Raw genomic sequence first — 18,041 nt, 5'->3', positions numbered from 1 at the left:
ATAATGGCAAGACTAAATAAATAAATAAATAAATAAATAAATAAATAAATAGAGTTCAGACTGGTCTACAAGAAATTCTTTTGCTACTGGTCCTTATTCTAGTGCAGTATTTGTCTTATTGTGTCCCAGGATTTCCAAATTTCCCTTTTAGCATCTTTTGACAGAGTCGTACCTCACAGCAAGGACTCCCTGATGGTGGCACTGGACTACCAGTGTCTTTCTGGTCTTCCCTGTGGAGAGTGATAGATAAGAAAGAGGCTTGAGAAGCTTCCCTTCACATCCTCTCTTGGGGCAGTGCAAGGGAAAGAATGTGGGTTTAGAGTCAGGCCTGGCTCTGTCATGTAACCTAAGGATAAGGTTTCAGCTTCTCCGGGTCTCAGTTTCTCATCTGTGAAATGGGAATAATAATACTTGCTTCATAAGGTGGATGTCATGATTAAGTAAAAAAACCAAAAAAACAAAAACAAAAACAAAAAACCCACGCAGAATGCTTAGAGCAGTGCCAAGCATGAAGTAGATGGATGCCTGCTTGCTTCTTGTCTCTCTTTGTAAACCTCTAGCATGACCTAGCATTTTCAGAAAAGCGCATTTCTCTCTGGAAAAAGGCTACATTATTTGTTAAGCTGCTTTCGTGGCCCAGTCAATAGACTAAGAATTATGGTCCCAGAGTCAATCGACCTATTGTTATTAAATTGCTTTGGCCCTGCTACTTTCTGTAGTTGTCATTTTGCACTGTAATTGATTTACAGTTTCTTTCTCCCCTTCTCTTGCAGAGTTGTTACTGATCCTGGACACTAGGTGGCACCATTTTACCAAGTATCAATGACTTTCACAAATGGCATGACCTGTTTTGTCCAGCACTAAAAAAAGACAATTCTTACTGTATGCATCAGCATAGCCATATATTCCAGAACATCACAGAAACCCCTTTACATTTCTGTGTTTCTTTAATTTATAATAGGGACTGTGTAATGCTTAGAAGTCACCCAGAAGTTCACATATTTCATTTGTTTCCATGGTTTAAGAGAGCAATAAAATTTGGAGTCGATTCAAAGGGAAACCATAAATTTTATTGGAATGGCAAAATAAAGTGTATGAGGGAAGGGCAAATAAACATGGATTATTTGATATTTAAAGAATGGATAGGCAACGTCCTGGTGGGCTCTCATAATGAAGGATTGCTAGGAAAGATGTTAAGCAGCTGTTATTCTCCACTACGGGGAAGAATAGAGCAAGAAGAAATGGGCTTCATAACCACAGGAGAGATATAAGTTAGTCACAAGGAAGAATTTCTGGAACTAAGAGTGTGTAATATTATAATGAGGAAAATTGTCCAAGTTTTCTTTATTAATATTAAAAAAAAGTTAGGCAAGCTCTCAACATGTCCAGGTAAGATGACCTGCAGTTATACTAGAAGATGGAGACATCTTCTCTCCCTCATTATGATGCTCACTTGAAGCCTGACATGATACAGACTAGGGTGATACTCATTGCAGCCCATTGGCACAGGCTAGGACTGGGTATGACTTAACAGGATTAGTAGTGATTTCAAAAGTGTTCAATATATGTAATGTTAGAGGTCTATAGTGTCACTAGCATTTTTCCTTGGTTTCTAAAATACTTATGTAAGGGCTGGGCTAGATGGAGACAACGACCATAGGAGAAGAGAGAATCAGATGTGTTTCTTGACACTTATTTTTTGAACCTCTCATTTATTACTTATCATATGATCCCTCACTTTGCAGTTTTGTTTGCTTACTATTCCTTATTTATACCTGTAATGTCTGTAGATCAGTGAGAACTAGCTCATACCATGACATATGAGGTCGGACAATTAAGTTCGCAAACTCAGCCTAGAAAAAGTGCTACATACCTCATTGCTGAATACCACTATGGTCACCTTCAAAGTACTCCCCTTGGGAAGCTATGCACCGATGCCAGCACCTGGTCCACCCTTCAAAGCAATTTTGGAAGTATTTTTCTGGAATGGCTATCAGAGCTGTCGCTATATTACCCTTGATGTCCTGAATGTCATCCAAACGTCTTCCTTTCAATATTTCCTTTATCTTCGGGTAAAGAAAGAAGTCACTGGGGGCCAGATCAGGTGAGTAGGGAGGGTGTCCCAATACAGTTATTTGTTTACTGGCTAAAACTCCCTCACAGACAGTGCCCTGTGAGTTGGTGCATTGTCGTGATGCAAGAGCCATGAATTGTTGGTGAAAAGTTCAGGTCGTCTAACTTTTTCACACAGCCTTTTCAGCACTTCCAAATAGTAAACTTGGTTAACTGTTTATCCAGTTGGTACAAATTCATAATGAATAATCCCTCTGATATCAAAAAATGTTAGCAACGTCAGTGCAACAAGTTTGCGAACTTAATTGTCAGACCTCCCATGCATGATTACACACCAAGTCCACAGGAGGGCGCCAAACAATTTTTTATAATACTTTCTCTACACTCTTCCAACAGTCTATCTAGAGTCCATCATGGATGGGTCTCCTTTCCTCCTTTCCTGCCCCACAAAACCAGCAACCCTCCCCCGTTCCCCTGCCCTATCCCTGGGTCCCAGCTTTATCTTGGAGGAATGGTATATGACTTCTCAGGTCCTTCAGATTCCTCAGAACAAATAATACACAAAACAATAAAACTAAAATACATAAAACAAACAATACATAAAACAACAAAACTTTCTCTTGCTGATAATGACTGCCCTTCATTGCTTAACTTAGCTGTGTTATACTAACAATACTTTATCTTTTCCAAAGATCATTCACCAGGAAGGGGTAAGGATCTCTGTATAGGAAGAGAGTGTTGGTGGTGGAAGATTGGGACAAGGTAGAGAAAATGCAGTCCAGCTGTGTTTTTGCTTGCTGATTATAACTGTAATGCACATTCATAGGAGAAAATTTGAAAGAAAAAGAAAGAAAATTTGGAAAAACACACAGACTAGTATAAAAAAGAAAACGAAACTATTCATAATTGTACCACTTATAGACAACTAAAATTAATATTTTGAAATATTTCCTTCTATGTAGGAATTTGGAAAATCTGAACCAACTATTTGTAGAGAGATGATTTAGAAGATCATGGAAGGGGCTGAAAGGTGAATTTAAGAACAAAAATGATAAGGAATGTGGATGTGGGTCAGTGGGTGGAGAAAATCTGTTCTCAGAGAGAGAAGTGAGATAGGGATTCAGAAAGAAAAAAGACTCTTGACCTTGGAGAGTGATAGAGACAGCAAGCATGGTCCTTGGGTTTCCTGTGCTTCTCCTGTTCCAGTTCTCAGGATAAGGCCTTTTGGGTCATGAGCCTCTCTTAGGTTCTGTGAGCATTAGCCTAGCAGCTTTTCAATAACCAGAAAAAGTGGGTTCTCAGTTTTAGGAATTGAAGATCTCTGACTAGAATAGACACACAAAATAATAGGTGCATAATAATGATTTGCTGATGCTAGCTGCATGGAGAGTGGCCTTTCGCAGTCTCTCTGTGGTGTACGATGCTGACCAGATCCCCTTGGATTCCTTTGAACCCAATTCACTGTGCTTCACTTCCAACAGCTAGTGCCCACAACTCTTCTTTTGGAGGAGTGCCCTCAGACCACTGGGACCCACCTCACGTACATGCACAAAGAGCTGGAAGTGCCTGGAAATTTGTGCCCCACGGGGGGGGGGGACCCTTAGCCAGTGACTGATGGGGATGAGAGTGCAAAGCTCGAGCTCCCTTGCCCTAGGTTGGGACAACTCTGAGGCAGGCCTAACGTACTCTCTGGAGATCCCCTGTGAGATCATGCCAAAGCTATCCTCTGTGGGACTTTATGTGGGATGGCACCTGTGGTAGGCAGCGTCCCAAATGGCTCCTGATTACCCCTGCCTCCTGCTATTCACACCTTGTGGAGTCTCCACTCTAGAGTGTGGGATAGAGAGAGTGGCTTGCTTTTGATCAATAGAATATGGCAAAGGTGATGGGATGTCACTTTCACAATCAGGTTTGAAAAGTTGTGCTGTCAGTCTTGCTAGCCTACTTGCTCTTGCTTTCTCAGCTTGCATGCTTGGTGAGACAAGCTGCCTTATTGGAGACACACATGGCCAGGAACTGAGGACAGCCTCTGGCCAACAACCAGCAAGGAACTGAGGCTCTCAGTTCCATATGGAGCTATATGCTGCCAACCTCCATTGAGTGAGTGTGGAGGCAGGTCCTTCTCAGGTTGATCTCTCGGATAAGACTGCAGACCCTGGGCCAGCACCTGGATTACAACCTTGTGACAGACCATGAAGCAGAGGACTCACCTACATTGTGCCTGGATACCTGACCCATGGAAACTATCTGATAATGAATGTGTGGTGATTTTTGATGCCAAGTGTTGGGGTAATTTGTTTGCAGCAATAGATCGCTAATATAGTGCCTTGCTTGGTTTCCTGTCTTATGCCGTGTCTTACACCCTCCATTCTCTTACCAGTTTTTCCAGGGGGGTCTTTCTTCATTAATCACCTGCACTTGGACCTTCCCTAAGACAGTTGGTCCTAGGTAGCAGATTCTAAGGATGGGATTCTAAAGGTGGATAACTCACCAGCCAGATGGCAACCAGGACCATCACTGTAATAGGTGGAGATCTGTAGTGTGGCATATTGTAGCCTGGCAAATACTAACGCTTTCACCTGTGATGAATTGAGAAGGGGATATAGATTGAAGGAGATGTTCTGGTTTATGCACTACCTCTACTAACTGAGAGATTTGAGGGAAATAGTAATTATAATAAGGGTCGCAGAAGAGTTGGTTGATTCTGGGTGCTTACTGATACATTGAAGAGAACAAATGACAAGCTCATCACCAAAATAAAACATGGTATGAAAGTCTGAAGACCTCCAATGGAGTCACCAGAGGGTGGACCAAGCTTAAGACAAAGCTCAGGATCTGAGTGTAAGAGCGTGGAACTTCAGAGAATACTACATCCGCAGCTTCTCTCATGTGACAGGGAAGGTGTGAGACCCTGAGACTTGGGATGGAGACAACCGGGTGCACTAGAGACCTTTGGATTGCCAGGTCCCCCTGAACCTCTGGGCTTGCAGAAATGGACCGTTTCCTCTTGTTAGAGGACAGCAGCATTTACCTCTTATCTGAAGACTATGCAGAGATTCCAACCGAAGCAGATGCTTTGCAAAACAGTACACGCTGTCCTCATGATGTGTCCTCACCTCTCTTCCTGGCCATTAGACTAATAATTTTGATCAAATATTATCAGGTCCTGACTGGGGAAGTGCTGGCCCTGCTGAAGGAAAAAGGAGCTGAGCTGCATGAACTGCCTAGTATATACTGGCATGTTAGCCAGGGAATGGGTCTTCAGAGTGATGGCCTGGGAGTGTAGGTTACAGAATTAGATAAGGAGAGAGTTTGTTACTATGAATATACTCTCCTGTGATTCAGGATTTAATGTTCTGGCACGGGCTCGTGGAGCCAGCCTCAATATGCTGCTGGATGACTCCTGGAAGCTTGGCAAAAATGATGGCCCACAGTGAAGGAGGTAGAAAGGCCAGAACTGCCTTGGCAGTGTCAAGCGAGGGATCAAAAGTCTCAGAGCAGTGAGCATATGTGCTAGTTATCAACTTATTATCTCTTAGCTCCATATTCACTTTTTTTTCCCCTTTGTGATTTTGGAGCTGAACTACTTGTAATCATGTCTCCTTTGCCATCTGGTGCAATATTAGGCTTTAGCAATAGAGAGTGCTGGAGGGATACTGTACAGCATAGGAGAGGAAGGAGCTTGTCTGCCTGGTTTTGGTGAAAGGGTTTTTGTTTTTTTTCTTTTCTTTTCCCTCTGATGGTGTGGCTGCTACTGTGTTTCCCTGAAAATAAGACCTAGCCGGACCATCAGCTCTAATGTGCCTTTTCGAGCAAAAATTAATAGAAGACCCGGTTTTATTTTAATATAAGACAGGGTATAATATAATATAATATAATATAATATAATATAATATAATATAATATAATATAATACTGGGTCTTATTTTAATATAAGACCAGGTCTTGTATTAATTTTTGCTCCAAAAGACATTAGAGCTGATGGTCTGGCTAGGTCTTATTTTTGGGGTAACACAGTAATAGTGGGCAGAGGCCCAATGATTCTCACTCCCTCACAAGCTGCTGTGATAACCCATCAAGCTGCTTGCTGTCGACCAGCTCCAGTTTACTCAGGAAACTTCACTGTTACGGGTAGGAGGGTGACTGGTAATCAGAATGGTTTGGCATGCAGGGTTCTCCCACAGAGACCAAATGATCATGGTGTAATGATGAATGAAATGAATGGGCAGTCTATTAGAATATTGCTTCATCTATATAGCAAAAAACAATAACAAACTGTAGGTATGGTGGCCAACAACATGATTTGAGTTGCTACAATGAAGAATCATGACCATTCACCCATTTTCCAGATCTAAGCCTGTTCATGGACTCAGTCCCTTGACTGAAGGGCACTGTGTCCCTTTGTGAAGAACCTTGCAAAGTTGCCACAAATATGCAGTCTGACAATTAAGTTCGTGAACTCATCCTACTACCTCATTGCTGAATATCAGTATGGTCACCTTCAAAGTACTCCCCTTGGGAAGCTATGCACCAATGCGAGCGCCTACTCCACCCTTCAAATCAATTTTGAAACTCTGGAATGGCCATCAGAGCTGTCATCGTATTATCCTTCATGTCCCGAATGTCATCCAAATGTCTTCTTTTCAATAGTTCCTTTATCTTCAGGTAAAGAAAGAAGTCATTGGGGGTCAGATCAGGTGAGTAGGGAGGGTGTTCCAATACAGTTATTTGTTTACTGGCTAAAAACTCCCTCACAGACAGTGCCGTGTGAGATGGTGCATTGTCGTGAAGCAAGAGCCATGAATTGTTGGTGAAAATTTCAGGTTGTCTAACTTTTTCACATAGCCTTTTCAGCACTTCCATATAGTTAACTTGGTTAACTGTTTGTCCAGTTGGTACAAATTCATAATGAATAACCCCTCTGATATAAAAAAAAGGTTAGCAGCAGCATTGCAACAAGTTTGCAAACTTAATTGTCAGACTTAATTACAGTATGTACTGTAAATCTTCCCCTAAGCCTTTCTTAATGAGACTGGTGGCCATTTAGCAGAGTGACTGTGTGCTAACCTTTTTTTTATATCAGAGGGGTTATTCATTATGAATTTGTACCAACTGGACAAACAGTTAACAAAGTTTACTATGTGGAAGTGCTGAAAGGTTATGTGAAAAAGTGTGTGTTAAGGAAAAGGTAATATCCAGACTTTTTGGGCATTACTAGATACCGTCTCTGTATTGATGCTATTTTTGGTGAAATAAAATGCTACTGGGGCCCAGTAGTCAAAGTGGGGACTTACAGCGGTCAGATAATAAATGGAAGCTTAATTCTTACTCACAATGACCCCAACTGATCCATGGAAACTTCCTGTAGTTATTTTTCCAGTTCCTGAATGCAATATTGGAATATACATAGTTGATAACTGGCAGAATACCTACACTGGCTCTATGACCCATGGGGTAAGGGCCAGTCTGCTAGGGCTAAATAGAAACTTTTAGAACTTCCCCTCTCTACCAAGGTAGTAAACTAGAAACAAAACTGCATCTATGTATAAATTATAGATATTATTGCCTCTATTAAAGACTTAAAAGATGCAGGGTTAGTGATACCCAGCACTTTCCCATTTAACTCACCTGTTTCATCTGTGCAGCATTTGGGTTGATCTTAGAGAATGAATGAGACTATTGTACTCTTAATTAGATAGTGACTCTGATGTAGCTTCTGCCTCAGATATAGAATCTTTACTGGAGCAAATTAATACAGCCCCCTGACACTTGGTATGAAGCTATAGACTTAGCTAAGGCTTTTTCTTTCGTACCAATTTGTACAAACCGCCAGACGCAGTTTGCTTTGACCTGGAAAGGCCAACAGCACATCTTCACTTTTCTAGGCCACAAAACAACCTCCACTGTCTAGGAATCTATGTATATCTTTCCCTTGGACAACTTTACTTTTCACATAAAATGGATGACCAGGTTTACTGCCCCAAACTCTTTACCCTGGTATTGAGAGGAAGCATGTGGATGCATCTATGAGAGTGGGCAAAAAGTGTCAGTATCTTTTTAATTGTGTATTAATGCTTTCTAGAGAGCATCCACTGCAGAAGAGACACGGGGCAAACAGGTTGTTAGGACGACTCATCCAGTAGGTGTCAGCCAGGCCTTTTTCTTGGTCACCCAGTGTTTGTACAAGGGCCTATAAATGGAGTAGCCATGGTACCAGAGATAGAAGTTATACATCGCTTGGGGCCCCTTTCACTAAGGCTGATCTAGCTACTGCCACTGCTTAATATTTGATCTGTCAGCAGCAGAGACTGAGTCTGAGAACTCAGGAGATCCATTGGCATATCTCTAGTAAATACCTTGAGGAGACCAAGTAGATACTTGGTCACCAGTTGATTGTATCGACAATTTTACCTGGAAAGGACAACAATCTGTCTTACTGGAGTAAAAATGTATTCTAGGTATGGATTTGCTTTTTATGCCTTCAGTTCCTCAGCCAGTACCACTATCTAACATCTCCCAGCGCCATAGTACCACTCTATGTAGGCTCACAGAGTGTCTGATGTACCAACAATGGATCCCACATATCACCCTGACCAAGGTTTATGTACTTTACGTTAAGGAGGTACTACAATGGGCATATGATCGTGAAGTCACTAATTTTACCGTATATTGCATAGTATGCTGATGGGTTGAAAAGCATTAAAATAGCTTCTTGAAGGTGTGGTGAAAATGTCACCTTGAAGATAATAATCTACAAGATTGGAACACTGGTCTTCAAGGTGCAGTGTTTCTTTTGAGTCAATGGCTGTTAAGTGGTTTTGTGTAGAGTATGAATTTGGGTTCTAAGGGATGGAAGAAAGTGGTCCTGTTCACCATTAATCCCAGTGACTTGCTTGGGGAATATGTGCTTCTTGTCCCTGCAATTTTAGGTTCCGGAGTCCTAGAGGTTCGGGTTTACAGGCAAGGATACTTCCATCAGGGGTCTCAGTCAGAGTTTTACTCAACCTAAAACTTTGTACCTTAACATTTTACACTTTTCATGCCATTAGGTTAGTAGCCTAAGAAAGGACTGATACTGGCAGAGGTCATTGACCCTGATCATCATGAAGAGGTAGGGTTGCTGCTCCATAATAAGGATTGGGAAGAGCATGTGTAGAACTCAGGAGATCCACTGGCATATCTCTCAGTGCTCTCATGCGAAAGAGGAGTTAATAGATACCACGGCCTGACAGGGCCTAGCCCTGGGCTCCAACAGTCCATGGATGAAGGTCTAGGTCATCACCATGTAAGCAACCTAGGCCAGCAGTAGTGCTAGTCAAAGGAAGAGGAATCTAGACATGGTGGCAGAGAATCTAGAATGGGTGGTACCAGTTACAGCATTGGGATCCACTGCAGGAGTAGAGACTATGGCTTGTCCTACTAACTTCCTTCTGTAAAGAGGGTCATACTACTGGAATCAAATTAATCATAACAATCGTAATTTATAGAGCTCGTATATTCTTGGCACTGTTTTGCGTGCTTCACATTTGTATGCTCAGTTAATTTTCATAAAACCCTATGAAACTGGTAGTAGTATTATGAAAGTTTTACCGATAAAGAAGCTGAGACTCAAATTGAAGTAGCTACGTAAGTGACCAAGAGTTGAGGACGATGTGGATGATGGAATAACTTTTACGTGGAATAATCAAGGAAGAATTCTTTAGTAGGCTTTTGATCCTTTGCTTCAAGGTGGGTTAAATGAATAGAATTGGTGCGGGGGAGGTGGATGCAAAGAGGAAAAGTGTTCCAGTGGGAGAGACTGGGATACACAGATGCATGCATGGAGGAAATAGAGATGTTTGCTTGGTGAGTAATCGATACATGAGTTTGGCTAGAAGACAAGACTGGTGATGTTTGGAAGGAATGGGAGATAAATTTTTAAAAGTAGAACTGGGCCATGCTGGGTAGAGTTTTGAAGCCAAGTGAAACTTTGGATGTTGTTTTTGGCAGTATGGGAAATGACCGAGGGTTATTAAGGACATACGTGTCATGATCAAAGACCTCTCTAGAAGAGTGGTTTCCAAATGCAGGGTGGTAACTAGGTCCCAGTCGGGCTGCCTGAGAATCATTTGGGGACATTTTAATAATACAGATTCCCTGGGACACGCCTCAGGAATTTACCAAGCATGTATCTCTAATGACTGTCTTTTCCCCTTTTCCTTTTCCCTGACAGCAAGGTTTGTTTCTACTTTTAAGTGAAGGCCCCTTTCCTGCTCTCTCACATTTATTGGTGACATTGGTTAATTGTGACTCCTGGCTCATGTCCCTATTTCGTCTATGGTTCAACTCAGTGCTCAAGTGTTTGTCAACTTCAGGTTTTTCCTTTTTGAGTTCTTACAGATAAGACTCATGAAGATCACTCTCTTCTCTTTGAAGTCTAAAAAATAAATGGAATACTTCTGGTAATTTTTGAAGGCAATTTTCAGATTTCTTTTTCGCCTTCTCTTTTCCAAGCTAAATAGTATCTGTCCTTTTAGTTGGTTCCAATTATGCCATGGTGTCAGGTGGTATAGTTAGCCTGTGATGCTCTTAGACTGTGGCACCCAGAACGGCATACAGTACTCTAGATATTCTGATCCACGTAGATTAAAGTGGGACCATTACTCCTTCTCCCCCTATGCCCAATTGGATACTAGATTTCATAGCTCAGATGCATTCATAGCCCAGCGGCTCCATCAATCTGCTGCTTCTTATACAGTTTGTGGCCACTGAAGTCGCTAAGACTTTTCCATTCTAGCTCCTTGTCATATCTCTTTCATTAATTGCATGTGCAGTTAGTTCCTACAGAGTTAGTGAGGAACTGGACTCTCTTCTTAAACTGATTCCTTATCTCATGTAGCTGTTTTGTGATGGGCAATTTAGTGTAATATCGGCACAGTTGTGATTCCATCTTTTTCTCTGTTGTTTTTTTTTTAAATAACACAAATCAGTATTTGCTTTTATTTTAATTTTTAATGTGCTAGGTTTGGATACATCCCTTTATTTTTTTGCCGTAAGACTAAAAAGCAAGCTGTTTTGTTTGTTTTGTCATCAGTCACAAAGAATAAGAACTTTTGAAACAGAATTTGGTTTTGTCCTTTAACTGGCGGAAAGGTGCCCTGGTCACTGGTTTTTTAGAAGGTGGACACAGAGAAGAAAATTGATACTCAGGACATGGGTAAAATGTGATAGTGTATTCTTTCTTAAAAATTAAGATATAATGCACATACAATAAAATTCTTTTTAAAGTGTTTAATTCAGTGGTATATTCAAAAGTTTGTGCAACCATCACCACTATCTAATTCCAGAATATTTTCATCACCTCAAGGAAACTCCATCCAGTTAGCAGTCATTCTGCGTTGCCCCGTGTCCCCAGCCCAATTTGGATTTCTGATTTCCTGCCATTACGTATGTGTGGAGAGTTGAGCCTTGTGCTCTGAGAGCTGCCTGACACATGTTTTTTTTTTTCCATTCTAAACTGTGCAGTGGAGAATCGTGCATTTAAAGTACCATCACCTCATTTATTAAATTACACTGGATTCTTGGAAAGAGATGAACTCTTTTTCGACAGAAAGGGGATTTTGCTCACCCACATCTCCCTCATCTGGGCTTTAGTTTCTTCAATATTCATGCTACTCTTCCTAGTTAAATGCCCACTCTCTTTCAAGAAAAGAAAGAAGCAAAAGTTGAGCAGTTCTTCTTTCTCTATGATCTGTTAACATTGCACCATAATCTCTACTCAACAGACTTACATCTTCCATGTTCTTGCTCCAAAGGAAATCACAAAAACTCTTTTTCCTCACTGTCCTTAGCATGATTTGTGTATTCTGAATGTTAGTCTTCCTGATGCAGTTCCACTGGTTTGTGCCGACTTTTGCATTTAATCTTGGTTATGGGTCCCTTGACTCCATCTGTGGTATGTGTATCCTAAATCTGAGCTTGCTACAACTCTTTCCTGTAGTCACATTAGTCCTTGCTCTCTTTTTTTCATTCTAGGAATAATTCCTAGAAGTTATTCTGGAATTTTATTTTTGAAAGCCCCATCCTTCCTGCATAATCTTCCCTTCGAGAACCACAGACTATGGCTCCATAGCTGTGTGTTCTTCCTGCCATTCAGTGAGAGGGCTTGTGTTTGACTATACCAGCTTTCCTTTCCCTAACGGTCATCACTCCAGGATGACAAAGTCCTTTTGTTCCCCAAGGTTCCTGTCACTTTATCCTCAGCAAAAAAATTCTCCCATGTTGGTCCAGAAGAGTAGTTCCCCTCATTATTTCCTTCACCTCTGAGAGATCATACTGTCAGGGTGAATTTGTCAGATGCATTTTCATAAATGGGCTAGGACATTGCCTTTATAAGACCTTTATAGTATGTGATCACTTGTTCTTTTATAAACATTCATGAAGTGCCACTGGCAGAAATCCACCTGAGAGCAGGGATGAAAGGGAAAGGAAGAAGATTGTGTCCTGAGCTGGTGGAAAACAGGGCTACATAGGAACATACTGTGTTTCTCTAGAAGATGATGCCATTTTCATCACCACTTTTTGGTTGTAGTCAGCTAATTTTCCTGTTTCCCATGCAGATAGATGAGTCAGTTAGAATTCTGGCTCTACCCTAATTGTATGACTTTGGCCAAAGTACTTATCCTTTCTAAGTTTTGATTTCTTCATTTGTAAAATAAAAATAAGAATATTTAACTCATAGAATTTGTCGTAGATTAAAAATGGCTGCAATTTTTTCTCCTATTAGGAGGTAAAATCTATGTTTCTGCTCCTTAAATCTGGGCTCTATGATTGCTTTGTCGATAGAACATGGCAGAAATGACAATGTGCCAGTTTCTGGCATAAGAGAGTGGCAGCTTCTACTTCCACTCTCTAGGTGCCCTGAGCCACCGTATAAGAGGTCCAGATGCTCTGAGGACACCATGTTGGAAGTCTTAGTTTGAGATAGCCCAACCTTCTAGCCATCCCCCGCACCAAGGCAATAGACATGTGAGTGAAGCCATCTTGGACCCCCTCAACCAGCCTGTTCACTCACTGATTGCAGTTGATGCCATGTGGAGCAAAGGAATTGTCCAACTTCGGCTTTTTTAAAAATTAAATTTATTGGGGTGACATTGGTTTATAAAATTATATAGGTTTCAAGTGTACAATTCTATATCATCTGTATATTGCATTGTGTGTTCACCAACCAAAGATAAATCTTCTGTTTCACCATATATTTGACCCCCTTTATCTTTTCTACCTCTTCCCCTCCCTTCTTCCCCTCTGGGAACCACTAAACTGTTGTCTGTGTCTATGAGGTTTTGTTTGTTTGTCTTGTTTGTTGCTTTCAGTTTTATATCCCACATATAAGTGAAATCATATGGTTCTTGACTTTTTCCGTCTGATTTATTTTACTTTGCACGATATTTTTAAGATCTTCTTTGTTGTCACAAATGGCACTATTTCATCTTTCCTTATGGTTGAGAAATATTCCATTGTATATATGTACCACATCTTCTTTATCTAATCATCTATTGAAGGACACTTGGGTTGTTTCCATGTCTTGGCCATTTTGAATAATGCTGCAATGAACATAGGGGTACAAGTATATGGTAAATATTTTCAAACTTTTTGGGTGGATAACCAGAAGAGGAATTGCTGGGTTGTATGATAATTCTATTCTTAATTTTCTGAGGAACCTCTGTGCTGTTTTCCAAAGTGGCTGTACCAGTTTACATTCCCACCAGCAGTGTGTGAGAGTTCCTTTTTCTCCACAACCTCTCCAACACTTGTTATGACTTGTCTTGTTCATAATAGCTATTTTAACAGGTGTGAGTAGGTAGCTCATTGTGATTTTGATTTGCATTTCCCTAATAGCTAGTGAAGTTGAACATCTTTTTATATATCTTTTGGCCATTTGTATGTTTTCTTGGGAGAAGTGCCTGTTCAGGTCCTCTGCCCATTTTTTAATTAGATTGTTTATTTTTTTGCTGTTGAGTTGTATGGGTTCTTTATGTATTTTGGACATTAGCCCTTTATCAGAGGTGTTGTTTTCAAATATCATCTCCCATTTGGTTGGTTGCCTCTTTGTTTTGTTGATGGTTTCTTTTATTGTGCCAAAGCTTTTTAGTTTCCAGTCCCTTTCATTTAATTTTGCTTTTACTTCCCTTGCCTCTGAGGTCAAATTCATAAAATCCTGTCTAAGACCAAGGTCCATAAGTTTAGTACCTATGTTTTTGTCTATGCATTTTATTGTTTCTGTCCAACTTAGTCTTGATAGAGTTCTTGATCCATAGAATCATGAGACATAATGATTGTTGTTTTAAGCTATTCAGTATGTAGCAATAGAAAACTGGAACAGAATTTGGTACTGGAAGTGGGGTGCTGCTCCAATAAAACCCTAAAGCATGTGGCTTAGGGACTGGGCAGTAGGCAGAAGCTGGAAAGCTTTGAGGAGCCTGTTAGTGAAAGCTGGAAGGCCATTGAAGAGACTGCTGGTGAAAGCTGGTAGGACAGGGAGAAAATTGGTTCTGTAGATTGGAAAAAAAGTGATCCTTATGTAATGGAGGAAAGTTTGACAGCGTTGTTGTCTGCAGCAATGTGGAAAATAGAACACAAACCTAACAAACTGGTGAATTTGGCTACAGAGATTTCCTGGCAGAATGTTGAAAGTGCCAGTTGGTTTCTTTGAGTCACTTATGATACGGTGTGGATAGAGAGACAGGAGTTGAAAAAGAAAAAAAGAGGAAATTTTGCAGTGTTCAAACAATTTTTAAAGAAAATATAAGGGACCCAGGGGGTTTGAAAATAAAACTTTCTCCTCCGCAGCCTCTACAGTGGCAAAAGGGTTTTGAAGTACAAAATGATCTCAAGGTCAGGTCATATCAAAGGTATGGCTATAAGACCCTTTGCTAATATTCTAGAAAGATTTAAGGGCATGTCTAGAACTAGACAGAAAGGCTTCTAAATATCCCATAGCACTCTGAGCTCAAGGCAAAGAAGGACTTATCTCAGAGACTTATGGGTATGACTTTCATTTAATGGAGTAAACCCCAATAAGGTTCATAGAAATCCCTCAGGTTTTAAGAGAATTGAGTTAATAGAAGCACCATCAACGTTGACCGAAAGGGACAAAGATAACATGAAATAAGAAGAGCTGTTGGGGCTCTCAAATTTCAACAAGCAAAAAGTAGTTCAAGAAGGCTACTAAGCTACAGCCACAGGTCAGTTCTTCTGAAAAAGGAAAGGTGATTCAGAGGGTAGAGCCAAGAGATGTGGAGAATAAGTCCTAGGGAACATAACTGGACCCAAATCCAGAAACTGATGATGTCTGACCAACTGCGTTTCAGAATTACCATGGGAGAGTGAATGCTATGGGCCTTCTGTTCTTTCTCTTTTTGAAGGGGAGTGTCTATTGCTCTTACCCTATGCCTATCTCACTATTGTATGCTGGGTGTGTGTATGCGCCGTGCACATGTGTGTGGCAGGTAACTTGTCTCCTTACAGATCTTCAGATTGAAAGGAACTGCGCCGGAGCAGCTAATGCACACCTGGACCTGATTTTAATGATGAGACCACAGACTATGAGTTAACTGAGTCTTTGGGGCACTGTAGAGAGGTGTGAATGTATTTTCCACATAGGAAGGATGTAAATACTTTGTGACCGGAGGGTAATTGCAGTGGATTTAATAGGGTACCAAATTTTTGACACTTCTCCGATCATGACGTGGAATCTATGTCCCTGCCTCATGAATCTGGTTGATTCAGTGACTGCCTAACACATAGAATATGGCTGAACTGATGTTGTGTCAGTTTCCAGACTCAGGCCTGAAAAGATTGGCAGCTACCATTTTTTGGGTCAGTCTTTTTAGGAGCCCTGCCCCACCCTGTGAGAACTACAAATAACCAGAAACTGTCATGCTGGAAAGGCCATGTATAGGCATTCAGTCTCAGCTGAGCCAAGACTTCCAGCCATCCCTACCAAGCTGCCAGGTATGTGAATGAGTCCATCTTGGGCCTTCCAGATGAGCCCCTCTCCTATCTGCATATCCCTGCTTAACCTTAGTCCATGCCATGTGGAGAAGAATTGCCTGGCTGAGCCCTGGCTGAGTTCCTGACCCTTGAAATCATGAGATATAATAAAATGGTTGTTATTTAGAGATGCTAAGTATTGGGGTAGTTTGTTACTTGGAAATAGATAACTGGAACAAAGTTGTGATGATTAAATGAGATTGTAAAGCACTAAATATAGTACCTAGAACACAGTAAGTACTCGCTACATGCTAGCTCTCATCAGTGCTATTCTGATTCTTATTCTTCCTCTGAAACTGTGTCCTTTATACTAAGTACTATGTCCAGCATTCATCTTTTAACAAGGATTTATTGGATGCCTAATCTGTACATACTTGGAGCTGGGTGCTGTCATATTACAGCTGGTTGATGGACTGAGTCTTTAAAGACTGAGCTCAGGAATGCACATTCTTTGGGAAGGTACAAGTCTCCCACCTGGTCTGATGGGTCTTCCATGGCTGCCCCTTCAGCTCTCTATGTGTTCAGTTTGGACTGTATTAATTTACACTGGGGGATACGTTGCTTTGTAGGAGATATACAGTTATTTCATGTACTTGTGGCCTGTTTCCCAGTGAGTGTCAACATCTCGAGGGGGTGAGATCTTGAATTCAGTGTCCTTTTTCCTCACAGGGTCGTTAGTGAGGCCAAGTGCCTGATAATATTTGAATAATTTGGAATTCTCAATAAAAGTTCCAGAAACTCTGGAGCAACCCATGTGAATCTGAAGGGAAAGAAATAGCCTATTGTTTTGTGAAATTCCTGATTATTTAGAGATCAATCCTTAAAGATGACCATGGAGACCAGAAATCTGGCTGAATTTGCTCCTTTTTTCATATATTCTCCATGTTGTCTCTTTAGAACTGAGACTTCTTTAGGATGGCAGAAACTTTTTTTTTTTTTTTTTACTTATCTTGAGAATTTTCAGTAAAGGTATTTTTGGTCAGCCCACTGGGGCTTGGATGCTGTTAGAGTAGTGTAGGTGACACCTTCACAACCTTTACCTCATCTCTTTCCTTCCAGCAGTTGACCAGGGATTTGTTATTTTGCAATTGGGTGGGAGGGAGCGATTTTTGATCGGAGGTAGGGACCAAGAATCTAGGCCACAGGTGGTATGGGGTTTTCCCTCTTACAGAAGCACCATATAACTTGTCTCTTTACAGATCTATGGTTAGAGAATCGAAAGCCTTAAACTGATAGAACTCTTTAGAGACTTGGGGAAATTCTATGCAAGTGAATGGAGCTGTTTAAGAGAGACTGATAAACTTGGCACAAGCAAAGCTGCTTTAGGCTCCAGGTGGCAAAGCATGGCACAGAGCATGTCAGGAAGCCATCTATTCTCCTTTCTTCTGTCCAGAACCTGGCGCCTTTCCTCTGACTGGAAGGAAGTATTAGGCTCAGGCCATCATACACATAAAGGAAATAGAACTTGGAAGTCAAGCTCTGTTGAGCCACAGGTATGCTTTTGTGGTGACTAGTTTTCCTCAGGGTCTATTATCTCTTAGAAAATATGAGCTATTGTTGGAAATAGTACCTGAATTTTGGTTAAGATCTTTCTTTTTTCCAGTTAAAATGAACGATTAATTATATTTAACATAATTTTATGTTTTTTAGAACTGTGGCTTTTATGGATTTATATTTGAAATAGCTTGGTAGATGCAGGATGTTTTCAATCAGTAAAAAACCACCCATTATTTATTGAATGGACTCTCAATTCTATTCATACTTGAGTAATTGGAGGCCTTCCTATCAACCGTAGGTCTCACAATTTTTATTGGTGTGCCCCTTAGAAGTGAGATCAAGTGATCCTATACTCGCTGTCAGCTCTAAATTTCATCTAAAATGTCTTTTAGTGCATGGTAAATATGACTGATGGAGAGTCTAAATGCTGTAATTCAGTA

This window comes from Rhinolophus sinicus, linkage group LG03 (genome assembly GCF_036562045.2).
Source record: "Rhinolophus sinicus isolate RSC01 linkage group LG03, ASM3656204v1, whole genome shotgun sequence".
NCBI classification, from domain to species: Eukaryota; Metazoa; Chordata; class Mammalia; order Chiroptera; family Rhinolophidae; genus Rhinolophus; species Rhinolophus sinicus.
This window is presented reverse-complemented; position numbering follows the sequence as displayed.